Raw genomic sequence first — 17,245 nt, 5'->3', positions numbered from 1 at the left:
TATATATATATATATATATATATATATATATATATATATATATATATATATATATATATATATATATATCGTCATGTAGTTTTTACAAGTTTTAACGTTCGTGAATCGCCGGTCAACTTGGATGGTCAATTGTCTACATGAAACTCATTTCAAATAATCAAGTCTTAATAAGTTTGATTGCTTAACATGTTGGAAACACTTAATCATGTAAAAATCAATTTCATTTAATATATATAAACATGGAAAATTTCGGGTCACTACAGTACCTACCCATTAAATAAATTTCGTCCCGAAATTTTAAGCAGTTGGAGGTGTTGTCGTATCTTCTGGAAATAAGTGCGGGTATTTCTTCTTCATCTGATCTTCTCATTCTCAGGTGAACTCAGGTCCTCTATGAGCATTCCATTTAACCTTAATAATTGGTATTTTGTTTTGCTTAAGTCTTTTAACCTCACGATCCATTATTTCGATGGGTTCTTCGATGAATTGAAGTTTTTCGTTAATTTGGATTTCGTCTAACAGAATAGTGAGATCTTCTTTAGCAAAACATTTCTTCAAATTCGAGACGTGGAAAGTGTTATGTACAGCTGCAAATTGTTGAGGTAACTCAAGTCGGTAAGCTACTGGTCTGACACGCTCAATAATCTTGAATGGTCCAATATACCTTGGATTTAATTTCCCTCGTTTACCAAATCAAACAACGCCTTTCTAAGGTGTAACCTTAAGCATGACCATCTCTCCAATTTCAAATTCTATATCTTTTCTTTTGATGTCGGCGTAGCTCTTTTGTCGACTTTGGGCGGTTTTCAACTGTTGTTGAATTTGGATGATCTTCTTGGTTGTTTCTTGTATTATCTCCGGACCCGTAATCTGTCTATCCCCCACTTCACTCCAACAAATCGGAGACCTGCACTTTCTACCATAAAGTGCTTCAAACGGCGCCATCTCAATGCTTGAATGGTAGCTGTTGTTGTAGAAAAATTCTGCTAACGGTAGATGTCGATCCCAACTGTTTCCGAAATCAATAACACATGCTCGTAGCATGTCTTCAAGTGTTTGTATTGTCCTTTCACTCTTCCCATCTGTTTGTGGATGATAGGCAGTACTCATGTCTAGTCGAGTTCCTAATGCTTGCTGTAATGTCTGCCAGAATCGTGAAATAAATCTTCCATCCCTATCAGAGATAATAGAGATTGGTATTCCATGTCTGGAGACGACTTCCTTCAAATACAGTCGTGCTAACTTCTTCATCTTGTCATCTTCTCTTATTGGCGGGAAGTGTGCTGATTTAGTGAGACGATCAACTATTACCCAAATAGTATCAAAACCACTTGCAGTCCTTGGCAATTTAGTGATGAAATCCATGGTAATGTTTTCCCATTTCCATTCCGGGATTTCGGATTGTTAAAGTAGACCTGATGGTTTCTGATGCTCCGCTTTGACTTTAGAACACGTCAAACATTCCCCTACGTATTTAGCAACATCGGCTTTCATACCTGGCCACCAAAAATGTTTCTTGAGATCCTTGTACATCTTCCCCGTTCCAGGATGTATTGAGTATCTGGTTTTATGAGCTTCTCTAAGAACCATTTCTCTCATATCTCCAAATTTTGGTACCCAAATTCTTTCAACCCTATACCGGGTTCCGTCTTCCCGAATATTAAGATGCTTCTCCGATCCTTTGGGTATTTCATCCTTTAAATTTCCCTCTTTTAAAACTCCTTATTGTGCCTCCTTTATTTGAGTAGTAAGGTTTGTGTGAATCATTATATTCATAGCTTTTACTCGAATGGGTTCTCTGTCCTTTCTGCTCAAGGCGTCGGCTACCACATTTGCCTTCCCCGGGTGGTAACGAATCTCAAAGTCGTAATCATTCAATAATTCAATCCATCTGCGCTGCCTCATGTTCAGTTGTTTCTGATTAAATATGTGTTGAAGACTTTTGTGGTCAGTATATATAATACTTTTGACCCCATATAAGTAGTGCCTCCAAGTCTTTAATGCAAAAACAACCATGCCTAATTCCAAATCATGTGTTGTATAATTCTGCTCGTGAATCTTCCATTGTCTAGACGCATAAGCAAATACTTTCATTCGTTGCATTAATACACAACCGAGACCTTGCTTTTAGGTGTCACAATATATCACAAAATCATCATTCCCTTCAGGTAATGACAATATAGGTGTCGTAGTTAACTTTTTCTTTAACAATTGAAACGCTTTCTCTTGTTCATATTTCCATTCAAATTTCTTCCCTTTTTCAATTAATGCAGTCAAGGGTTTTGCTATTCTGAAAAAGTCTTGGATGAACCTTCTGTAGTAACCAGCTAGTCTTAAAAACTGGCGTATGTGTTTTGGAGTTTTCGGGGTTTCCCAATTTTCAACGGTTTCAATCTTTGCTGGATCCACCTGAATACCTTCTTTGTTCACTATGTGACCGAGGAATTGAACTTCTTCCAATCAAAATGCACACTTTGAAAACTTAGCGTACAGTTTTTCTTTTCTCAGCAACTCTAGCACTTTTCTCAAATGTTCTTCGTGCTCTTGATCATTCTTAGAGTAAATAAGTATGTCATCGATGAAAACAATGACAAACTTGTCAAGATATGGCCCACACACTCGGTTCATGAGGTCCATGAACACAGCTGGTGCGTTAGTCAATCCAAACGGCATAACCATAAACTCGTAATGACCGTAACGCGTCCTAAAAGCAGTCTTTGGAATATCATCCTCCTTCACCCGCATTTGATGATATCCAGAACGTAAATCGATCTTTGAATAAACCGACGAGCCTTGTAGTTGATCAAATAAGTCGTCGATTCTCGGTAGTGGGTAGCGGTTCTTGATGGTAAGTTTGTTCAACTCTCGGTAGTCGATACACAACCTAAATGTACCATCCTTCTTCTTGACAAACAAAACAGGAGCTCCCCACGGTGATGTGCTTGGTCGAATGAAACCACGCTCTAAAAGTTCCTGTAACTGACTTTGTAATTCTTTCATTTCGCTGGGTGTGAGTCTGTATGGAGCGCGAGCTATTGGTGTAGCTCCTGGGACAAGGTCTATTTGAAATTCCACGGATCGATGTGGGGGTAATCCCGGTAATTCTTTCGGAAATACATCGGGAAATTCTTTTGGGACGGGAACATCACTGATGTTCTTTTCTTCAGGTTTAACTTCCTCGATGTGTGCTAGAATGATGTAACAACCTTTTCTTATTAGTTTTTGGGCCTTCAAACTACTAATAAGTTTTAATTTTGCGTTGTTCTTTTCTCCGTACACCATTAAAGATTTTCCTTTTTCACGCATAATGCGAATCGTATTTTTGTAACAAACATTCTCTGCTCTCCCCTTTTTCAACCAGTCCATGCCAATTATTACATCAAAACTCCCTAACTCGACTAGTATTAAATCAATTTTAAACGTTTCATCCCCCAGTTTAATTTCTCTCTCCCGACATATATTATCTGCTTAAATTAATTTACCGTTTGCTAATTCGAGTAAAAATTTACTATCCAAAGGCGTCAATAGACAACTTAATTTATCACAAAATTCTCTACTCATATAGCTTTTATCCGCAACCCAAATCAAATAAAACATAAGCAGATTTATCTCCAATAAGAAACGTACTCGTAACAAGCTCCGGGTCTTCATGTGCTTCTGCCGCATTAATATTTAAAACTCTTCCACGGCCCTGCCCATTAGTATTCCCCTGATTCGGACAATTTCTAATAATGTGGCCCGGTTTTCCACATTTATAACAAACAGCATTGGTATTACTTGCTCCGACACTATTCGTTTCGGCATTACTTGTTCTGACATTATTTATTCCTTTAGTTCTATTAAACTTTGGTCTGTAGACCTCACACTTTATCGTGCTATGACTATTTCTTTTACACCTGTTGCAAAATGTCGTGCACAACCCCTGATGATTTTCTTCACACCTATGACATGGCTATTTTTGGTTTTTATTGCCGTTGTTGTTATTGAGGTTGTTGTTGGGATTGTTGTTGTTATTGAAACAGTTGTTGTTGTTGTTGGAATATTTGTTGTAGTTATTGTTAGGATTGCGGTTATTGTTGCGATTGTTGTTGCGGTTGTTAGGATAGTTGTTGCGATTGTGGTTGTAATTGTTGTTGTTGTTTTTGTACTGGTGACACTTTTCACCGTTTTCCTCCCACTTCCTCTTGAGTTGTTTCGTATTGGCTTCTTCGGTCGGCTGCTCTGTAATTCTTCCCTCAATCTGATTTATGAGTTTATGAGCCATTCGACTTTCCTTCTGTATAGAAGCGGGCTCGTGTGAACTCACATCTTCTTGAATCCTTACTGGTAACCCTTTTACAAACGCGTCGATCTTCTCTTCTTCATCTTCCAACGCTCCCGGACACAATAGGCACAACTCTGTGAATCTTCGTTCATATATGGTAACGTCGAACCCTTGTGTGCGTAACTCTCTAAGTTCTGCCTTGAGTTTATTGACTTCGTTTCTAGGACGGTACTGCTCATTCATCAATTGCTTGAATGCCGACCACGATAGTGCGTAAGCAGTATTTTGTCCTACCTATTCAAGATAAGTGTTCCACCACGTTAACGCAGTACCAGTGAAGGTATGAGTAGCGTAATAAACTTTGTCCTCTTCAGTACACTTACTTATGGCAAACACCGATTCGACTTTCTCGGTCCACCGTTTCAATCCAATTGGTCCTTCGGTTCCATCAAATTCCAAAGGTTTGCAGGCAGTGAATTCTTTGTAGGAGCATCGTACACGATTTCTTGCACCGTTAGCTGCATTGCTAGATTCAGAGTTATTGTTGAAATGTAGCGCAGCCTGTACTGCGGCTATGTTTGCAGCAAGAAAGGTACGAAATTCTTCTTCGCTCATATTCATGGTGTGTCGAGTAGTCGGTGCCATTTCCTTCAAAATAGCCAACTGAATCGAGTTAATCATACAGAAGATTAAGAGTAGTCAATAGTATTTCGTAGCATAATATGAACTCATTTATAAAAGCTTTTTCTTCATATTAGTATTTTATAAGTTTAAATTCGGGTACTACCTACCCGTTAAGTTCATACTTAATAGCTAATATACAATTCAACTACTACAATTCCATATGAAAAACGGATTATAATAATATATCACATACAAATATTCTTCAAACTTACAACTTTGCTATATTACATATAACATGAAATATAGTACACTATGATACAGGACAGTTTTGAAGATAAATCTAGTTAATACGCAAGTTGTTCAGCAAAGGAAATAAAGACACGTAATTCATAAGTTCAGAAACAAGTCATGCATTCTGGTTTTACTAAGACGACTTCCCATCCTTGGTGTTGTGGAAAATAACCGTTATGACCATTGGCTAGGCAGCATGTTGTAATGTCGTCAAAAGGACGAGGGTTTCGTAATGTCCAACATCCCCGTAATAATCTAAAAACCTTGTTTCTCAACTCAACTACTGAATCCGTCACTTATGGAAAGGTTTTATTTAAAAGTTGTAATCCGATATTCTTTTTCTCACTTTGGTAAGAAGCGAACATCACTAACCCGTAAGTATAACATGCTTCTTTATGTTGCATGTTAGAAACTCTTTCTAACTAGCGAAATCCTATGTTAGGATATGTTGAGTCAAAATAGGTTCTTAACCCGTAGCGTAAAATTGCATTTGGGTTCCCCGCAATTAATACTTTAAAGAAAACACGGTGTAACTTACGGTCTCCCCAATGTGATATACCCCACCTATCAAAGGAAATCCTTTTATAAACTAAGGCATTTCTGAAAAGTCTTTCAAATGTTTGACAAGTTAATTTCGCCATAACTAAATGTGCTGATGAATTCTGACCGACTCTAGACAAGATTTCCTCAATCATAGCCTCTGGTAGGTCTTCTAAAATATTTGGTTGTCTACCCTTAACGTCCATTTTGTTTTTATACTATAAAATAGACAAGGATTAGAATTGTAAAAGATAATTAACAAACAATACAAGCAATTTTTACATAGAACATAAAAGTACAAGCAAACTACAATACATATAATACACAACATGATTACAACCCTCTAATCTGAATCACTGGTTTCTTCTTCTTCGGACTTGGTTCGTTTTCCTAATTTTCTAGGAATATATGGTGTTCCTCTAATACGAGCCGTCGTTTTCCATAATGGTTTAGAAAAACCTGGTGGTTTAGAGGTTCCCGGGTCATTGTTACATTTTAGGAAATACGGATGTTGTCGCTACATATAAAGTTCATCGGGGTTGGAATCGGGTTTCTCTATTTTTATACCTTTTCCCTTATTATTTTCTTTCGCTTTATTAAATTGGGTCAAGGTAATTTCTATAACATCATCGGAATCCTCATCGGGATCCGATTCATCGAAAAATTGGTAATCTTCCCAATATTTTGCTTCCTCGGCGGAAACACCATTGAACATTATTAACTTTGGTCCGTTGGTTGAGGATTTTCTTTTATGTAATCGATTTACTATAGGTATCAATATTTCTTCCTCCATAACCTCTTCTTCTTCTGGTTCCTCCTCTTCCATTCATCCTCTTCTGGTTCCTCTTCTTCCGGTTCCTCCTCTTCCGGTTCCTCTTCGGGAATTTGTGAATCTTTCCAAAATATATTCGACTCTTCATTGTTATTAGGTGAATCAATGGAATTTGTACTAGAGGTAGACATCTATCACACAATATCAAACACGTTAAGAGATTAATATATCAAGTAATATTTACATGTTAATAATATATAGTTTCCAACAAAAAATGTTAAGCAATCGTTTTTGAAGAAAAAAACGGTCGAAGTCCAGAATCACTAATGCATCCTAACAAACTCGGTAAGACACACAAATGAAATTTTCTGGTTCTCTAAGACCAACGCTCTGATACCAACTAAAATGTCTCGTTCATATTGATTATAAACGTTCCATATTAATTGATTTCGTCGCGAGGTTTTAACCTCTATATGAGATGTTTTTCAAAGACTGCATTCATTTTTAAAACAACCATAACCTTTATTTTATCTATAAAGGTTTAAAAAACATTACGTAGATTATCAAATAATGATAATCTAAAATATACCGTTTACACACGACCATTACATAATGGTTTACAATAAGAATATATTACATTAAAAATAAGTTTCTTGAATGCAGTTTTTACATAATATCATACAAGCATGGTGTGACAACCCGAAAATTTCCAATCAAATTTAAACTTTATCTTTATATTATTCCGACACGATAAGCAAAGTTTGTTAAGTTAAATCTCAAGAATTTTAAATTGTGTTCATACATTCATTATAACCTCGACCAAATTCAGACGATTCACGAACCGTTATATATAAATAAATATGTATATATATGTATATATATATATTATAACTTGAGAATATTAATAAAGTATTAAACGTATAATACTTTACATGATCGTATTTGTTTCAATATGTTTATCGATGGAATTAGAAGATAATATCAAATTGTTGATTTATCAGATACATTATGATATGATTACGGGTCTATGTTACGAGGTCCACTGTAATTTAAGAAATCTATTCTTTTTGACAACATTCGGAAAATGGTAACGTGATTTATAAGTAAGAACGTGAAGTATAAATAACTTAGATGTTGGATATCGACAAGTTAAGTAACTCAACATTTTTCATTAAGATGATTTCATACGTTTATTTAACCTTTGAACTTTATCCCATGCTTCACCAACAAACTGTAATTTAAAAACTTGAAACCTATTATGAATATATATGATTCTACTTTTTTAAAACATTTTATGATATAACGATTTCCATTATTTTAACCTTTAAACAAAATGATTCTTAAAAATATATTTGGTTTTGGAAAACAAAATTATTATATTTATTTGATTTAGTTTCAAACGTACAAAAAATGTTTTCAGTTTAAAAAGAACTTTATTATTAAAACGTATATAACTTTTATAAATATCTAGAACCACTTTTGACAACTCATTACTTAACCAGTATGATAAAGATAACGATATTTATATTTTATTTTATTAAATATATATAACGATTTAAATTAATATTATATATATTTATACGCGTATTATACGTACATAGTTTTATACTTTTACTATACTTAAACTTTACCTTTACTTTATTTTTACTTTACTTTAACTTTAATAATTCACTTTAATAATTCATACTTTAATAATTCACTTTAATAATTCATACTTTAATAATTCACTTTAATAATTCATACTTTAATAATTCACTTTAATAATTCATACTTTAATAATTCACTTTAATAATTCATACTTTAATAATTCACTTTAATAATTCAAAAATCTATTATAAATAGAATTCAATAGGTTTCATTATTTCATAGAAACTTGAAAATATTTTTCTCTAAACTCTCTCAATCGATTTACATATATATATTTACTCCGTATTATTTCAAGATATTATTAGTATACATAAAATATTACGTCAGAGTGCTGTCCGAGTGATTTCGAAATTGTTTTTCGAGTGGGATTGGATTAAGGAAATTATGGGTTATAGCTATGGAGGTGATTGGTATGGTTCATGGGTATGCTCGTAAGGTCAATATAGTGTTTATCATCTCTGTTGCGTCTACGTACCTTTTCTGCAATATTGAATCTCAATATTGATACGTGAGTACTCATAATTTAACTTTTACATACTAATAGTGTATCCCTGACTAGTGCTCGAGTATATAGGATTATGCATGTTTGTACTTTTGATATTGCCTTTAGTTAGGTTATGTTGAATCCTGAATTAGTTATATATGTGACTGAGATAAGGTATAAGATATGCATGTCGTTGGAAAGCTAGCGAAAAATTAAGAACTTTTCATTTAGATATCGAATGATTTCGATGAACGGATTTGAAGTTATAGTCCATCGAATTTTTGTATTATTATTAAAAATGATTATTATTATCGTCGTTATTATCGTCGTTCTAGTTTTTTCTTATTATTATTATTATTATCTTTATTAATAAAAGGATTTATCAATAAAAATTGTTAATTTTTTTTATTATTACTATCGTTATTATCGTTAAAGTTATAATTAGTATTATTTTTATTATCCAATTATTATTATTATTATTATTATTATTATTATTATTATTATTATTATTATTATTATTATTATTATTATTATTATTGGTATTATTATTATTATTATCATTATTAATATATATATATATATATATATATATCATTATTTAAAAATGGTTATTGTTATTGTTATTATTATTATTATTATTACTATATTATCATTAAGATAATTATTAGTATTATCGTTAATAATGTTATAGTAACTATCATTATTAATATTAGTGTAATTAAAACAAATATTTGTAACACCTAATTATTTTAATTACTATTATTATCATTATTACGAACACGATATAAAAGACGATTAAAAGCTATTAAACGAAACGATTAGGAAATAATGGGTAAGAGTATCATGATGAAATTAAAATATTATAAGATATTGATTTAGATAAAATTATCGTTCTTATTATTTTTATCATTACTATTATTATTAAAATTATCGTTAGTATTAAAACTATCATTTTAACAAAAATTATCATTTTAATAGAAATGTCATTGTTACTATAAAATATCATTATTATTATTATTTTAAATAGAATTATTATTTTAAAGATAATATTAAAAATTATCGTAAATATTAAAGTTATCATAATTAGAATTATCGTTTTATCATAATGTCATCTTAGTAATTATAAATATTGATATTTTTATAATAATAATTATTATTACAAAATAATACAACTTTTACTTACTATCATTATAGATATTATTTTATCAAATAAATATTTGATACAAACATATTTTACTACGTGTAATAACTTACTTTAATAATACGTATCATATTATCTTTATAATATTAAATGAACCCTATAAATTTTATTACTTAATATATATAAAAGTATATTTTATTATATAAATATAATATAAAATTTTATTTATTAATAAATAAATTATATTATTTACTCTAATAAATCTTTTAAAAATATTTAAAAATATAAAATGACGATATTTAAACTATATATTAATCATGTATAAATTTTTGGAAATTATTTTGAGTCAAATTTACTTTTGTTGACTTTTGCATATTAGTCTCGAGCATTAGGATTGTGGTACACTATGACTTGACCTAATTTGTTAGACAAATATTGACCAACACATAAATATATATAATTAATTTAGGTTCGTGAATCCGAGGCCAACCTTGCACTTGTTCAATGACGTTATATGTATTTTTACTACGAAATACAGTATGGTGAGTTTCATTTGCCTTTTTACCCTTTATATTTTTGGGCTGAGAATACATGCGCAATTTTTATAAATGTTTTTCGAAATAGACACAAGTAATCGAAACTACATTATTTGGTTGAATTATCGAAATCGAATATGCCCCTTTTTATTAAGTTTGGTAATCTAAGAATTAGGGAACAGACACCCTAATTGACGCGAATCCTAAAGATAGATCTATTGGGCCTAACAAACCCCATCCAAAGTACCGGATGCTTTAGTACTTCGAAATTATATCATGTCCGAAGGAGGATCCCGGAATGATAGGGGATATTCTTATATGTATCTAGTTAATGTCGGTTACCAGGTGTTCACCATATGAATGATTATTTTTTGTCTCTATGCATGGGACGTATATTTATGAGAACTGGAAATGAAATTCTTGTGGTCTATTAAAATGATGGAAATAAATGATTATGATAAACTAATGAACTCACCAACCTTTTGGTTGACACTTTAAAGCATGTTTATTCTCAGGTGTTAAAGAAATCTTCCGCTGTGCATTTGCTCATTTTAAAGATATTACTTGGAGTCTTTCATAGCATATTTCGAAGAACGTTGCATTCGACTCATTGAGTTCATCAAAGATTATTATTAAATCAATTTATAGTTGGATAGTGGATATTATGAAATGGTATGCATGCCTGTCAATTTTTGATGTAAAGAAAGATTGTCTTTTAAAAACGAATGCAATGTTTGTAAAATATATCATATATAGGTCAAATACCTCACAATGTAATCAACTATTGTGAATCGTTTATAATGTATATGAACGGGTCCTTTCAGTTGGTATCAGAGCGGTGGTCTTAGCGAACCAGGTCTGCATTACTGTGTCTAACTGATAAGTCGTTAGGATGCATTAGTGAGTCTGGACTTCGACCGTATCTGCATGTCAAAATTTTTGCTTATCATTTCTAGTCGGAAATCATCTGCTTATCATCCATAGGAAATTACCTGCTTATCATTATTAGTCTAGACACGTCTTGCTACATTAATTGCATGAGTAGTGTATAGACAAACTTCATATCTTAGCGTATCTACTAAATCATATCTTATCGTATCTGTTACTTTAAACTTTACCTCACATACCCCACAAATTCCTCCGTAATCTATGAAATCTTTTGATCTCTATATATAGATATCCTATGTAAATAGAATACCACCCGATAGCCGAAAAATCATTTTTATATCGAAAATCCTTTATCCAATTGTACGAAATGGAATTTGTCATCAGTTCAAGTCACTCGGATTCCGAAATGGAATCTCACTCAAGCTCCGAAAGCAGTGTGACCGGAATGGATCAACCAATCAGTCATCACCTATTCTGGATGAATTGGGGATGGGTTCGTAGCCTCCTCAATCATTGGAAACAAGAAGAAGGCGATCCTTTCCATCCACCACATTGCCCTCTTGGCGAAAAACCTGAAGCACTTACTGGCGAACCTGTTCGAGACACCATTTTCTCTCTCATTTCCAGGGTATCTCGTCACGATTATATACTACATCAAATTCTAGATTTTATTTATCCGCTCGTTCCGACCGACAATCATCCTGGAATAATAGAAGAAGTCAACGAACTTCGCGCTCGGGTAGTGGCTTTGGAGAATATGGTGCAGAGATTACAAACACCAGCAGCAGCACCAGCAGCATAACCAGTACCACCATCATCAACGCCAACAGTACCATTACCACCTCCAACCACAAGCGCGTTGTAAACCTCAACTTCACAATCTGTCCCACGAGCATCAACGTCATACGCACCATAGATACCAAGGAGTACCAACAACAATAACTGACGAAGTATTAATTCATAACTTCATTGGAGAAACATTCCGCGATGATTATATAATCTCTAAAGTCTTAGAGATTATCTAATCTAGCCCTAACCATAAATCAGTTAAGCGAACCAAAATGTTAGAAAGAAGAGTAGAAACCCTGACAAAAATGGTGTGTGATTAACAAGTTAAACTTGTTTTACCAACAGCATCAACAGTACCGTCAACGTCACCAGCATCGTCAGTACAGTCAACATCAGAATCAACAACACCTATAACATCACAAACTCCGTCAGTTCAAGAATCACTGTGGACATCATTACGAATCAATAACGTGTATATTGTATCAACAAGTTATGAAGAATTAACTCATTCCCTCTGAAGAAATTATATATATATATTATATATATATATTTTTTTGAAATAAAAAACAAATCTTTCTGTGCTAAGCTATTGTGTGTGAATCTTAACTACTCAGTTAATTCATATTACAAATATGCAATAATGTACGTCCCTCACCCGCGACTTAACCATCGTTAACTACAATCTCTGTCTCAATTCAACAAATTCCAATTCCTAATAAATCAAGTATATATTTGATTTTACACTTCATCATTGATGTAACCAAAACTTTTCAGATAACATCATTCGTACTTTGCGAAGTTCACAAGAATTTAACGAAAACCAACATCACTTCTCAACAAATAACGAAGTATTGATTCATAATTTCAATATTATTGAAGAAATACTTATGTAACCTCTAAACCTTCAAGGAATTATTCAATTCTAGTTCCAACCGTAAATTGAATGAGTTTAATTTAGTATTAACTCATTAAAATCTATGTTACATCTGAGGAGAATATATACATATATATTTTCATAAAGACTGTAATAAAATTCTTATGTACAAAATATTAATTGTGAAAATTTTTTAACGGGTAGGTAATTGATGTTATGCGAGGTGTATATAAAATAGTTTATATTTTACTAGGAAAAACTATTAAATACGATACAATTTTACACAAGATATTTATTTATTTATAGAATGGATATACTTAAACCTTGCTACAACACTTATAGGCAGTGTACCTAATCGTACAGTAGTGTAGTTTTTAGTAAGTGCGGTTCGTTCCACAGGGAAATCTTTAAACAAAGCTCAACGCTATATTAGTTTACTTTTATAAAAATACAAACATATATATAAGTAATATTATTATTATAAAGGGGGGTTTTTACCGTTTAATGACCGGTTTGTCGATTTTAAAACTTTAGTCGCAGTTAAAACCTAATGTAGAATATTAAATAAATAAAAGACTTAATTTAAAGCGTAAAGTAAATAACGATAATGAAATTGCGAATAATAAAAGTGCGATAAAATAAACTTGCGATAATTAAAAAGTACGATAATTAAAAATGCAATTAAATATAATAACAATAAAAATGCGATAATTAGAAGTGCAATTAAATATAAAATAAAGGAAATTAAATATGAAATAAAAGAATTATGCTTATTTAAACTTCCGTAATCATGATGTTTGACGTGTTGATTTTAGTTTTATGCCCATGGGTTAATTGTCTTTTGTCCTGGATTATTTAATATCTCCGTCTGGTTTTTGTCCATAACAGTCCATCAGTCATAAATATAAAGTGCGAGTGTCCTCATCAAATTATTCTTATACCCGAAGTTAAATATTCTAACTAATTGGGGATTCGAATTGTAACAAGGTTTTAATACTTTGTTTAATGAATACACCAGGTTATCGACTGCGTGTAAACCAAGGTTTTACTACTTTGTTAACAATTACACCAATTACCCTTGAATGTAATTTCACCCCTGTTTTAATTATTCTAGTGGCTATTAATCCATTCCCGTGTCCGGTTAAATGAACGATTATTCGTACATATAAATACCCCGCCCATCGTGTCCGATCTAGTGTATATGGTAATTTATAGGGACGCCCAATTGTAGATCTTTATATTAACATTAACAAACTATCATTTAGTTAAACAAATATAAAGCCCATTAATAGCCCATAGTCTAATTTCCACAAGTGTCGTTCTTTTGTCCAAACCCCAATTATGGTACAAAGCCCAATTACCCAATTTTAGTAATTAGCCCAACATCATGATTACTTCGTTTTAAATAAGCATAATAATAACTTAGCTACGAGACATTAATGTAAAAAGGTTGAACATAACTTACAATGATTAAAAATAGCGTAGCGTTACACGGACAGAATTTCGACTTACACCCTTACAATATTCGCTAACATACCCTTATTATTAGAATTATAATTAAAATTAAAATTAAAATTAAAATATAAATATAAATATATACGATATAGATAGAGAGATGGATATATTTTGTGGTTTTTTCGATCAGAATTCGTTTGCTTTTATAGGAAGTTTCTGAAATTGGGGCTCCGCGACTCGCGGCCCTTTTGGACTTCAAACTCCGCGAGTCGCGGAGATTGAAATTACAGCTCACATCTTTTGGAGTCTTTCTTGCCGACAGATTTTATATATAAATATAAAATATAAATAATTAATATAATTATTTATATATTATATTATATTCTTGTGCATAGCAGACTTGTAATTTTTAGTCCGTTGCGTCGAGCGTTGAGAGTTGACTCTGATCCTGGTTCCGGATTTTCGAACGTCCTTGCGTACAATTTAATATCTTGTACTTTGCGTTTTGAATCTTGTACTCTTGTAATTTCGAGACGTTTCTTATCAATAATTGGAACCTTTTTGATTGTCTTTTGTACTTTTGAGCTTTTTGGTCGTTTGCGTCTTCAATTCGTCGAATCTGTCTTTTGTCTTCACCTTTTATTATTTAAACTAATATCACTTGTAAATAGAACAATTGCAACTAAAAGCTTGTCTTTCTTGAGGAATAATGCTATGAAATATATGTTCGTTTTTAGCATTATCAAATATTCCCACACTTGAGCGTTGCTTGTCCTCAAGCAATATTGTCTTGAAATACTAGAATCACTTCTTTATTCTTCACACTTTGTACATCAGTGATTTCTATAAGGTGGTATAAACAATGGTAGTAACGATATGGTTTACAGTCCCACATGACTATAAAAATTTAGATCCATTAAGGAAATTGGATCTTTATGAAAACATTTGATCTTTTGAAAATTAAATCTAGTTTTTACCCTAGATAAGTTTTCCGGGATAACCCTTTACCGGTGTTTGCAAAATATTTTTGTGGGTTTGGTGGGGTTCAGAATTGAAAATTTTAGCTCAAAACTTGCTGTTTTGTGTCACCCACTTGCTAACCTTGTATTTGGAAAGCAACACGTCCAGTTTACTTGTTCCGTATATTACCTTTCGGCAAACTACCGTCCGGTTGTAAAGGAAAGCGTTGAACAAGCAACTGTTAAGGCAATGTCCCGTGACATGCTTTTGATTATGGTCTATAACGTGTCGGACGCAATTACTATCCTTGGTAGGAGCAATAGTAAAGCTCACCCTTATAATTTTTTGGTCTGGCACAAGGTCCTGTCTTTGACCACTATGCAACCACCGTTCTTACGGTTGACACCCGATTTAGTTCAGGTGACCTAATGAATTCCAGGTGAATTCCTAGGATTTTACGTTCAATGGTAATGAACGCATTGAAAATGGGTTTTCAGAAAACAAATCGGTTTGTATTTTTGATCAAAATATTTTCTCGTTTAAGCTCGAGTTTAGATATCATCGAATTCCATGAGTTTGAATTCTCAATCTTTAAGGTCAATCTCTAGGATTGAGTAATATCAGTCTTAAAAGCTGATTTTTAATCTTTAAGGAGATTATCCTTTCTGGGGATCTGATTCATTAGTCTTATCCAGCTAATTTGCATGGTGCCCCCCCATTGTACGAGATAAATCCTTCTCATGGTTAGGATAAATCCGACCACTTGGCGACCCTGTTTAATGCTGAGGTCCGTGGATTTCCTGCTGATTTTAGTGATGACTTTTCTAGATTTTTCGTCAACCTACAGCTGGTCTGGACGACAACTTCATGACCTAAATCAAGAAGCGCGTGTCTTTTTCGGAAGACTTTACTTCCTTTTAATGATGGAATTGATTCATCGTGTAGATCCATCTCTTATTTTCTTTCATCGGGTAAAACAGTTTAGTTTAGTCCAAAGCAAAAGTATTTTCAGTTATTTGTTACAGATATATGTGACATATGTTTAAGATAACTTGGTAAATATTCCCACACTTGGCTTTTATTTTTCTTTTTTTTATCGTCCTCTATTCCATTTTAAATGAATTTTAACATTTTGGTTTGTTTCTCAATTTATGTCCTTTCCGAGGTAACAATAATTTCGGTGTTAAAACCTAGTTTTACCGTTCATAAATATGTATAAACATGATTTTGAATTCATTTAATTGAAAATTTTGAAAAATTTTACTAGAATTGGGTAGTCAGTATATAAGACTAGGGCTGTTCTTTTTTATCAGAGAGCACTAGATTCTAATACAACTACTGCTTTACTAGTATTTTTAATGGTAACCAAGTGTTTAAGATAAAAATTTTAAAATCCGAAAGAATTTATTCCCTTCCCACACTTAAGATCTTGCAATGCCCTCATTTGCAAGAAATCAGTAACAATTTAAATTATTGAGGGTGATTTGTGTGAAAATGATTAAATTTTTACCAAAGTTTCCAAATATATTGGCGTTTGTTTGCTGAATGATAAATGGTGCACATCATTTGTTCATTCCGTCTTGTTGTTATTTCACATATATTTTGCATCTTGTCGTCAAAATTAGTTGCTTTTGCTGAACTTAATGCCAGTCTTTGAAAATGCGTTGTTTTACCCTGTTGTGTATATAAGATAAACTGCAAACATATATACATATTTTTGAAGTTTGGTATATTACCCCACATTCAAAAATTATTAAAATCTAAGAATAAAAGTTAGATAATTATAAAAATGATTACAATATTAACAAAAGTATTAAACGTATCAATAATTACAAATTACAAAATAAAAAAAAATAATAAGTAAACTAAGGATGATATTGGTACCAATAGGGGTTCCAGGCATAACCATAAGTGCTATAGAATGCTTCGGCAGGGTCATACGTAGGATACGGTGGCTGCATCTCTATAGACCAAGGAGGG

This window comes from Rutidosis leptorrhynchoides, chromosome 8, assembly GCF_046630445.1.
Source record: "Rutidosis leptorrhynchoides isolate AG116_Rl617_1_P2 chromosome 8, CSIRO_AGI_Rlap_v1, whole genome shotgun sequence".
Classification (NCBI taxonomy): Eukaryota; Viridiplantae; Streptophyta; class Magnoliopsida; order Asterales; family Asteraceae; genus Rutidosis; species Rutidosis leptorrhynchoides.
Note: the sequence above shows the minus strand (reverse complement) of the source record.